At 38.2% G+C, this 11,566-nt stretch overlaps 1 long non-coding RNA gene across 1 annotated transcript; it reads right to left on the bottom strand.

Moving 5' to 3' along the window:
* Positions 1-2,358: 2,358 nt before the first annotated feature.
* LOC137093432 (uncharacterized) lies at positions 2,359-10,825 on the bottom strand. Its single transcript, XR_010908451.1, has 3 exons — positions 10,734-10,825; positions 10,504-10,594; positions 2,359-2,868 (listed from the first exon to the last, which is right to left on the bottom strand). It is a non-coding gene; the product is annotated as an uncharacterized lncRNA (long non-coding RNA).
* Positions 10,826-11,566: the final 741 nt, after the last annotated feature.

The following is an 11,566-nucleotide window of genomic DNA, read 5'->3' on the forward strand; positions in this document are numbered from 1 at the left end:
ACTCAAGGTCGCTTATTCAAAATAAAGGCGTAGCTTGATGACGTCATGAATGAGTGTGGAATCATGGGAGTTTTAGTCTTGACTCTTCACCTCCACAGCCGATGGAGAGGAATCTGACGGACTCATGTTTATGAATGAGCGAATGTATTGAAGTTTTAATAATGTTATGATGGTATAAAGCAGGGAGTGCTTGAGAGCGAATGCTAATGAGAGAGACATGCGGCAAACACCGGTCTCTCAGCTTTTATTATACTTAGGCTGCAGTCGCCGCTTCTACAAAGCCTACAGCGAACGGCCGGTATGGACTACAGCAGGAAGTGCAGGGATGTAATGACGTCACTAGAACCGTTTGTTGACTAACCCTCCGCCCACAAGAACACGCAAAATAGGGGGCGTGGTCTTGTTGCTCTCCCACATGGAGAAGAGCGCATTCAGCGCTTGCATCTCCCCGTTATGGCAAGAGGCGGGACCTTTCCAGACAAAATGCGCTAAGCTGCTGTCCAATCACAACACGGGAAGCGCTGGCCCAATCAGAACTCGTTACGTGTTTCTGAAGGAGGGACTTCATAGAACAAGGAAATCATCAGGCCGTTTTTAGGACAGAGGAAACAGCGCTGTACAGATAAGTCAATTGTGTGAAAATACTGTGTTTTTTTTACACGCGAAACATGAACTCATGTTATATTACACACTGTAAACATAATCAAAGCTTCGAAAACACGCGAAGAATGGGACCTTTAAAACAATCATACATCTGAGTGTGCAGAAAGGTATAACGTTACTCTGTGCGTTCACTCTGTGGCTGGTATGAGAGACTTGTTGCACTTTGCAGTAATCTAGATCTATATTAGAATATGCAGGAAACACTTTTCATTTTAGGTTCAATTCTTGCAATTAACTAATGCGTATTACTAGCAGGATATTGGCTGTTTATTAGTAGGCTACTTATAAAGCACATATTAATGCCTTATTCTGCATGACTTTATTCTACATCCCTTATACCCAATACCTAAACTTAAACGCTGCAAAAACAACCGTACTAAGGCCCAGGCCACACAAAGACGCGTTTAGCTGTACATAAAAATGGTGTATCGTATCAGCGTTTTGTCCAGACAGATCTTTTGGGAGCCTGCAATGTTTTGTTTTTTTTACCGGGTGCCACAGTGGATGAACACAATCTGGTATCAAATGTATTTATTTATTGGTATTTTATTGTGAGATTTTGCCTTACTTCTGACTGTTGCTGTACCCCTTAGCCACAAGTGTTCTTCTCCGTTTTTAGTGTAGGCTATGTGGCAGAATAACAGCGCCACATACTGGTCTGGCATGTATAACCTACTACATTGTTTTTTAGTCAGTTTCAGTAGTTTCATGTTTATGCAGTTATTTCTTAAAATGAGGGGGGAAAAGATTGGATAGGTGGATGTAGATGTGGACGTGTGGATGTGGCCTAACTATTAATAAGCAGTAAATTAGGTGTTTATTGAGTCAAAAGTCATAGTTAATGTGCTCCCCATACTAAAGTGTTAACGAATAATAATAAAAACAGGATGACTAAGTGACTGTTGCTAAATTACATGAAAATATTTTTTTAAATATATGGTATGATGGAGAAAGCTCTCTCTGAATATGCTACATTAGCCACTTGACAAAACAGTGTTGTTCTGAAGGATGGTAAAAGTGTTACTGTCGGTGAATCAAGAAAACAGGCGATTAAAAAAATAAGACTAGCCGTGTTGCGCTGTATAAAAATTATTCGTTTTCTGTTGATTAATACATATCCAAACAACTGCTCGCTTGTCTAATAAAATACTGACGTCATTGACAGGCAACGCAAACACACGGTCAAACATTGTTGGAAAAGTTTTGGATAATGTAAGTACACAGGTCAACACAATAAATAACACGGTTAGTGGTTTTTGGATATTTTAATCTAAATCCATACATATTGTGCCTTTAATTGTTTGTTAAACACTCAAAGGTTCAATAATATTTCACTGGAAAGCATGACATAGATACTATTCAATAAATTATTTTTGCAATAAAAATATGATAGCGGTCAGCTTTCAGCCCACTAATCTTATTTGCATATCGCCTAGCATAGGCTAATTTTAGTATGAATTTCATCAGAAAGCCCCAGCTGTGTAGCCCAAGTCATAATCCAGAGTAAAGCCTCATTAAAAACCATACTTCCCATAAATCTGTGCTGCTCACTCACTCACAGAGATCAGCTAATCTGACAGCAGAGGTGCTGACTGTCATGGCTGCATTATTCCAGAGACACGGTGTTGATATGAGTTCCCGAATCCTGTCAGTCCCTCCAAGACTCTCTCTCTCTCTCTCTCTCTCTCTCTCTCTCTCTCTCTCTCTCTCAACCTCTCAGCACCAGCGCCCCGAGAAGAATCCAACCATTCAATTATTCCTGGAGCCGAGCCATTCTGCACGGGGATCGTGTGTATGTGTGTGTGAGACCTGAACGACTCAGGGACACGGAGACATTCGCCGCGTCCCTGCGATCAGAGAGTATTACTGTGCAGCGGTGCAGGGCGGCAGTGGCGGTATTAACTCGACACGTGTACGCTCTCACAGTCATCAGCTCACACGCTGAAATGGAGAAATGCGTGTCTTATCAAACGCACCTGTCAGTCACGGAGATGTCAGCAGATGTGAAAGTGATGTATGTGTGTGTCGTGCTCGGCGAGGAGCAGTAAATAAAACACAAGAACATGACTGTGTCACGCCAGCGAGAGAGTTCGCCAGAGACTCTACTACGGTAGATCTGTGTAGCAGCGGCGCCTGTGCCGGTTGTCGCATCGCTGCCGTGGCATTTAGCTGGAACGGCGGGGCGGCTCTGCAAAATCGAAGTGCCTAAAACAATAAAGAAAGGAAAAATCACAAATGAAATCCCTTTAATACCTCGATTAATTCTCTTTGACAGCAATGGCAATGCAATCGTTCAGTGTGAAACGGCATTCGATGCACTGGGCTGGGGCCTACATTTACAAAGTAAGGATATTCAATTAGGAACTTCAATTCATTGATAATGAAATCAGGAAAAGTTGGTGGGGTTATTGGATGGAAGGCCTCCAAAGTGGGTGGGGTGAATGGATTTTTTTATGGAATATTGCAGTATTTATTATAAATAATCTATCCGTGCACGTCACTGTTTTAAATTCATGCGCCTCCTAATCCTCTTGAAGTGACGTCTCTGATGACGAGGGCGGGGCAACCTATCACTCACATGAGATCCACCAATAGCAAACCACAACCATCCAATCAGTTCCCCACAGTCAAACTCAAGCCCCGCCCTACATTTGTTCTTTTTCCAGAACTAGCAAAACTTCAGTTTCATGCTGACTTTAAAGGACAACTCCGGTGAGAAATGAACCTAGGGGTAATTAAAGAGATGGTTCCTGAGTAGATCGTTCTGTGGGATGCGTTTTCATGAAAATCGAATGTAAAGAGTTTTATCTCTAAAAACAGATTAGCTTACAACACTAGTCTATGGGGCACAGGGTAAGTGAAATGAAATCACTAGTTAATACCACTAACAAGGCTCAAAATAGCCTCACACTAACACAGTAGCATAATGAGGGTCCCTACATGCAAACCGAAACATTGAGAACTGTGTAAGTGTACAAACAGTTTAATAAGAAGATACTTTATAAACACAGTGCATTACGTGTTCACGGACAGGCACCATCTTGGATGACGAGTTGAGCCACGAGCGCTGTGCTAAGTGATGAACTGTGACTGAATCTCATATGGTCCGTTGTTTCCTGAAGAAAGTACTGAACGCGACAGAGAAAATAAATAAATAAAAATAAAACTGTCCATGTAATTAAACTTCACAAACTTAATTCCTATCAACCAGCTCACTTACCACAGCGTTCGTGGATCGACTCGTTGAGACTGTTTTCCAAGATGGCTGCTGTCTGTAAACGCGTAATGCACTGTGTTTATAAAGTATCTTCTTATTAAACAGTTTCTACACTTACAAAGTTCTCAATGCGTTGGTTTGCATGTAGGGACCCTCATTATGCTACCGTGTTAGTGTGAGGCTATTTTGAGCCTTTATTAACTAGCGATTTAATTTCACTTACCCTGTGCCCCATAGACGAGCGTTATAAGCTAATCTGTTTTTAGAGATAAAACTCTTTACATTCGATTTTCATGAAAACGCATCCCACAGAACGATCTACTCGGTAATCATCTGTTCTTAGGTTCAGTTCTCTTGTCTTTTAAGGTTCTCAATAAAGGAGAGTGTCTCAAGCTGTCCTTAGATTTTCCTTGAAATGATGCAAGATGTCAAAATGAACTCAAACATTTTTCATCCAATTATTCCAAGACCAAATGATCTGATCTGCTTTGCACATTCATTTAGACCTAGTTTAATTTGTTTAAAGAAACATCAGAGACAAAGTTTTCTCAGATTAAAGGGTTAGTTCACCCAAAAATGAAAATTATGTCATTATTTACTCACCCTCTTGTCATTCCAAACGCACAAGACCTTTGTTTGAATAGCATAAGAGAGTAACAGAGTCTTAGTTTGCGGATAAAGAGTATTATCGTCGCTTAAAATTACGATTGAACCACTGGAGGTTCATGGACTATTTTAACAATTTCTTTACCTTTCTGGACCTTGAAAGTGTTCATTAAATAGCTGTCTATGAAGGGGTCAGAGAGCTCTCGGATTTCATAAAAAATATCTTCACTTGTGGTCCGATGAGAAATAAAGGTCTTGCGGGTTTGGAACAACATGAGGGTGAGTAATTAATGACAGATTTTTTTCCATTTTTGAGCGAATAACCATTTAAGTGTGTCATGAACGGGAAAAAAATGTCTGGGAACTTTCACAGAACAGCATATATGGTTTTGTAGCTGTTGGGAAAGTATTTAATTGTGATGAAACTAAATAAGCGTGAAAAATCTCTGGATCTGACTTCTATATGATCAGTGATATGATGAAGCCTGAGGAAAAGGGAATGTGGCAAATTTCAATCCCTGACCTTTCTGATGTCCACTCGATTTCCAGAGCTACGGTTCCATTGCACATGAGCAGAGAGAGAATTTTCCATCACATCACATCAGTCTCATCTGGACATTTTTTTCACAACTTGGAAAAACCAAGTTGACAAAAATGTACGAAAACTTTGTCAGCCTTGCATTAGTTTTTGTCTATAATAATTTGACTCAATTGAAGAACAACAGCAGGGTTGCCAAGTTTGCAGTTTTCCCATGGAAAATGGCCTACGTTTGAACTGTGGCAGCAGGTAAATTTTTGTAAAGGTTTGACATAAGCTTTGCATAAACTGCATTTGACTGAAATGCTTGTATCAAATTTTTTACATTCCACCAATGATAAAACTAGTTTTGGGAGGGAGTTTGGAGCCTCTGAGCTCTTTTAAGAAAACAGACAGACAAGTTGAAATTGTGTATAATGCTTAACAGTGACTGTAAAATATATATTTTAGGTATGGGAGTGGCATATATTGAGTTCAATATTTGGAGAGGGTCACTGAGCTTGTTTTGAACTGTTTTTGATTGTTTGGGCTGATTTTTTTAATGCAAACCTGACAACCCTGAACAGTGTTCACTGATTGACCTGAACCATAATCTATGACATGATATGTTTAAATGAATCAGGTTTGGTTATCTTTGTTGGAACCAAATAAAAACACACCAATGAAAATATGAAATTTTTTAGGGGTAGGAAAACGCTAGCGTAGCTCAGTCAATGGGGTTTGTGTATGTGTACCGGTAATGAGACATTCTCTCACTCCACCATCTCCACTGTTAAACACTAACTGTGTGTGCCCGAGGACAGACCATGAGACTGAGAATGCAGCCCACCTAACTAGCTCAGCCTGAAGACATTGCTGTGTGTTTGTGTGTGTCAGTGGCACAGGTTTGAAAGATTCATGCCAACTAGAGTTGAGAAATCTCACTGCCCCAACAGTATCGATCGACAGTAGAAACAGGAAACAGCAGAAACTGCAGAAGCTGAATAACATTTAAATGAGATGCAACAGGAACTATTCTGTTTTGGGCTCTAAGTTCTAACTAGATTAGATATTATTGAAGAATAATTGATATGTGAACACCTGTGAACACACATCAGTTTAATTCTAAATTAAAGGGTTAGTTCACCCAAAATTGAAATTGATGTCATTAACTCCTCACCCTAATGTCGTTCCACACCCGTAAGACCTCCGTTCATCTTCAGAACACAGTTTAAGATATTTTATATTTAGCAAGTGTATGCACACTATACTGTCCATGTCCAGAAAGGGAATAAAAACATCATCAAAGTAGTCCCTGTGTGACATCAGTTAGTTCATTAGAATCTTTTTAAGCATCAAAAATACATTTTAGTCCAAAAATAACAAAAACTACGATTTTATTCAGCATTGTCCTCTCTTCCGGTTTTGTTTTCAATCCTCAAATAAAGATTTGAATGGCTGTGAATCAGCACATTGATTCATGATTCGGATCGCGTGTCAGACTGCCAAACTGCTGAAATCACGTGACATTGGTGATCCGAATCATGAATCAATGTTCTGATTCATAACTGTTCGAATCTTTGTTTGAGGAGTGTTAACAAACAAACATGGAAGAGAAGACAATCTTACTTGGGGTGTGGATCGACATTAGCGTGAGTCATTAATGACATCAATTTCATTTTTGGGTGAACTAACCCTTTAATGCACCAAGTTGCTATATGAGCCATTAACAGTGAAAAGCTTGCAGGACTATATTAATTAGCAGATTTAAAAATAAAAAATAAATTCAATACAATATTTTATTATCTATTCATACACCACTATTTTATGAAAGCAATAAACTGCACAAGGCAGTGGGTTATTTGACCATGTTTGAAGATGTCAACCACTTATCATACCTTTTATTACAGTTATTGTTAACTCACGCTCTAGACACAAGCGCACCCTTCTGGGAGAGGATCCCGTACGGCCCGTACAAGAAAACTCTTCCATATGTGACATCAAATAGACCCATACAACACAGATGAGAAACCGGAAGGAGTATTTTTGGCACAGAAATACTCCATCAAACATCTTTTAAAAAAAACTTTGTCCATGTTTAGGATGAGAATCCAAGTCTTTAACAGTGTAAAAAGCTTTAAGGTCACAAAACTCTGGGCTTTATGCTCACTTCAACAAATTACTTGAATGAGCTCATAACAGATCACTCTAAACTATAATGTAGTCACATGCATTTTCTGTAAAGCTGCTTTAAAACTATATTTATTGTGAAAACTGCTATACAAATAAATGTGAACTAAATTGAATTTATTGTTGACGCTAATACCCAGTCTCGATTAACTACAGACTCGATATAGTCTGGCTGTGGGTATTCCACTTCTAGACAAAATAACCTTGAATTTACATGTCGTTTTTTGCTAAAAAATAACTTGTATGTATGCATGATATTATATATGATATATAGATTTATGCTATTCAATCATGTAAGCAAAGTCAACAGTGATTACAAGGTGTTTGGTTTCATTTCTTTGACATGTTCATGTTCTAGATGACTAGTCTATTCTTGGGCTATGGTTTGATGTCTATTAAATTTGCACTGACAGCCCAAATGTTGCCTTGTTTTAGCCTAGATGTCAGGGCTGTGTTTAGACGGCTATTAGATGTCTTTTAAATGCAAAATAACCTGCTCATGGTGTAAGAGGGGCTGTGGAACATCCGACTAAGCTCCAGTCTCTTGTAAATGTGTCCAATGTATAAATGCAGGCATGCACGTAAATATGCAATTTTAGGGAGTTTTCTTTGTCGGAGCTCATATAGTAAGACACACACACACACACACACACACACACACACACACACTGCAGTCCAACTCACTTCACCTGTGCGCATGTCCCTTTTTTATCACATATAACAATAACTGCGCATATCAGCACATATTCCCCATATTCCCCATAACGTCACCATTGCAACACACATGAACCCCAAACCAAATTACTCAATTTTCATACTACAAAATAATCACAAATTAAGTCTCTCACCCACTAGAAAAATAAATATCCTCATTTCAGATATACAAAGAACAAATAAATCAAGTCCTTAAATATTTATGTGTATACCTGCATTAATAGGTACGTTGAACCCATTTAAAAGAGACTGGAGCTTACTCCCCTTCATTATATTTTGGACAAGTTTGTTCATGAGTTTTTCACAGCTGTGCCAATTCCCCATTCATATTAATAACGCCACCATTGCATCACACACGAACTGCAAAGCAAATTACTCAATTTACATAAAATAATCACAAAACAAATCTCACCCTGTGTATATAGTTATCGTTATAGTAACTGTCATGGGCGTAGGTTTAGGGGGGGACGCTAGGTACTAGTCCCAATCAATATTTTAAGATGGCAAAATTGTCCCCACCAATATTTTAGCAAACTCCTTCGTGCTGCTATATGGATCGATTCCGTATCTTCCCGTATTTACAAGCAAAATGACGCGTCCCGCCGTATCAAACCAATACGGGACGCGATGCACAAGATTGGGTTTTAGCGGCTTTGCTGCCATAGCGACGGAGTCTCGAGAACATGCGCTGTAAACTTGCGCGCTTTTTTAAAAACATGTCGAGCTCGCGTCCACCGTTTAAACGCAAGAGGATTTCCAGATATAGGGCTGAATAGAAAAAAAGGTATCAGTGAGTCTGTCCAGTAACTTACGATGAACCTAGGAAAAACTGCAACCTTTGCAGAGAAGCATATCAGTGTCTCAGACTGTCTGACTGAAAGCAGCAGCGATGATGACGGACACATCCGTGCTTCTAGGTAGGCCATTTAATGGATAATATATTAATATAATATTCCATACATTATCAAAGCTTGGCAGACTTATTTTTCTAGACATTAGACCGGTTAATTAATAGATTATAGCCTAATTAATGTTATTGATTTATAATTTAGCTATAGGCTATATTAATAATAAATAATCCTGTCATATAAAGTTTGACATTTAAAAAATATTTAGATAAAAATGTGACAAATAATTGCATAATAATATAGTCATAATAGTAAATTAATAAAGAAAATTTAATTTAATGTTTGAATTTCAGAACATTTTTTTTCAGTAAAGTGGTGACTGGTTCAAAATGACTGCTTAAAGAGACAGTGCACCCAAAAATGAAAAATCTGTCAATTTCCTTTTTAAACCTGTATAAATTTCTTTGTTATGTTGAATTCCTACCATGGAAGTAAATGGTGCCCCCAAAGCAGCCTGGTTACAAACTTCCTTTAAAATATCCTTTTTTGTGTTCAGCAGAACAAAGAAACTCGTACAGGTTTGGAACATCATGAGGGCGAGTAAATGATGACAGGATTTTTATTCTTGGGTGAGCCATCCCTTTAAAGTGCACCAATATAGGCTATTAAAGAGTTCTTTAGAAATAAATAAAATAATCAAATGTAAAATAATATAAAATGTGTTCTGTTGCAAGTTTGCATAGGCCTACTTGATTCCATGTTTATTGTTCAGCTGTTGTCATTGTTTAATTGTCACTCTTATCACTACTATCACTCTTTAAATGCCAAGTTCATAAATGATTTTCAAAACTGATTCAAAACTGGTTTGGAAAAAAAAAAAACTTACAAACAAAATAACTTATTTTCAATATAAAAAGTGATTGTGCATGATTATATAGCATTATGGCTTTAAAATAAAAAAATGTGGTTATAATGGAAGTCAATGGGGCAAAAACAGCCACGAACAGTAAATGAGGGAGAAACAAAAACTGATCCTGTACAAAAACTAACAATGCATCAAATCTAAAGTTGTTACTTATCTTTGACATGCTCAATAATGTGATAAGAGGTAAAAAAAAAAAAAAAAATCCAGTCCACAATCATTTTTTTATATTGAAAATAAGTAATTTTGTGTGCATGTTGTGTTTTTTTTTCCAAATCAGTTTTGAAAATCATTTATGAACTTGACAATTAAAGAGTATTTTGTCTTTTATTATTATTATGGTACTGGATTGGGCTGAAAAGCCTCATAAATTAATAATCGTTCATTCCCAAACTATGGTGCATTTCCATACTCAGTAATAAATAATAGACTATATAATCTGGGCAAACCTGGTGGGATGTCCCCACCAAAGCTGAGACCAAACCTACGCCCTTGGTAACTGTTACCATTCTTGGTGTGAACGGGTCATTAACCAGGTTAGTTTCTATATCTGTGTAGAGAGTGAAGTTGATAAACTTCATGAGTTTAATCAATCATTTGAAGAATGGCATATTTCAGTCTGGTGGCTAATTTCGGCGCAAATTAACGTGCGAAACAGGAGGAATTTCTCCCTACAGCATTTGGTGCATAGTATCAAGCTGTTCACATCTGCACACACACACACACACACACACACACACACACACACACACACACACACACACACGCTAAAGTAGAAGTCTTGCATGGCCTCAGGGGGGTTGAGTCGCATTCTGTCCATCCTTACCTCTCTCGCGTTCGCTCTCCTCTCTTCGGGGACTTCTCCTGTTAGTTTAGCGTTTTTCAGCGAGAGGCGCGTCTGCTTCTCCATATGTGCCCTGTTTGAGAGAGAGCTGAACTACACTCCATGTCACACAAGAAGTTGCTGAATTATTAAGATCTCCAGATTTTCTGTGTACTACACATCTTTGATCCATCTGTTGGAAAGACGCTCATAGCTGCTGAAGTGTACCGTACCTTTCCTCTGGCTCGCAAGCTGTCGTGGATCAAGTTTGGAAGACGTAAACTCATGTTGTCGTGATCTGAAAGTTTGACATGCTTGCATGACGCTTCTGCTTTGACCGAGTGTTTCTTCGACAATGTGGCCCAATGATTTTTTTTAGAAACTTAAATAAATTCCTTAAAACACTTCTCACACTATCACTGGTTTGTTTAATTTGTCTTGACATATCAATCAAATTTGAATTCTGTCCTTTTTGTCAGATTTATTATTTTTTTTCTTAGCGGAAGCATTATGAGGTAAGATTATAAGAAAGTTTCAACTTAAATCAGTATTATATGTCTATGTATTTTGAATATATTTAATATATATTAGACCATTAACATTTTGACTATTTAAACAACAACAAAAAAAATGTAAGAAAACGCTGTAAATTATGTAGGCTAGTGCTGCAAGGCTCCGTGAAAGGCCCTCTGTTATTTTCAATATACACTACATTGCCAAAGGTTTTGGGATGCCTACCTTTACATCCAAATGAACTTTAATTACATTCTCATTCTTAATTCGTTGGGTTTCATGTGAAATTGGACCATCCTTTGCAGCTATAACAGCTTCAAATCTTTTTTTCCACAAAGTTTAGGAGTGTGTTTATGTGAATCTTTGACCATTCTTCTTTATGAGAGCAGGAACTGATGTTGGACAAGAAGGCCTGGACCCAGTCTCTGCTCTAATTCATCCCAAAGGTGTTTTATCGGGTTAAGGTGAGGTAAGACTCTGTGAAGGCAGTCAAGTACCTCCACATCAAACTCGCTCAGCCATGTCTTTATGGACCTTGCATTGTGCATTGGTG

This window comes from Pseudorasbora parva, chromosome 12, assembly GCF_024679245.1.
Source record: "Pseudorasbora parva isolate DD20220531a chromosome 12, ASM2467924v1, whole genome shotgun sequence".
In the NCBI taxonomy this organism is placed as follows: Eukaryota; Metazoa; Chordata; class Actinopteri; order Cypriniformes; family Gobionidae; genus Pseudorasbora; species Pseudorasbora parva.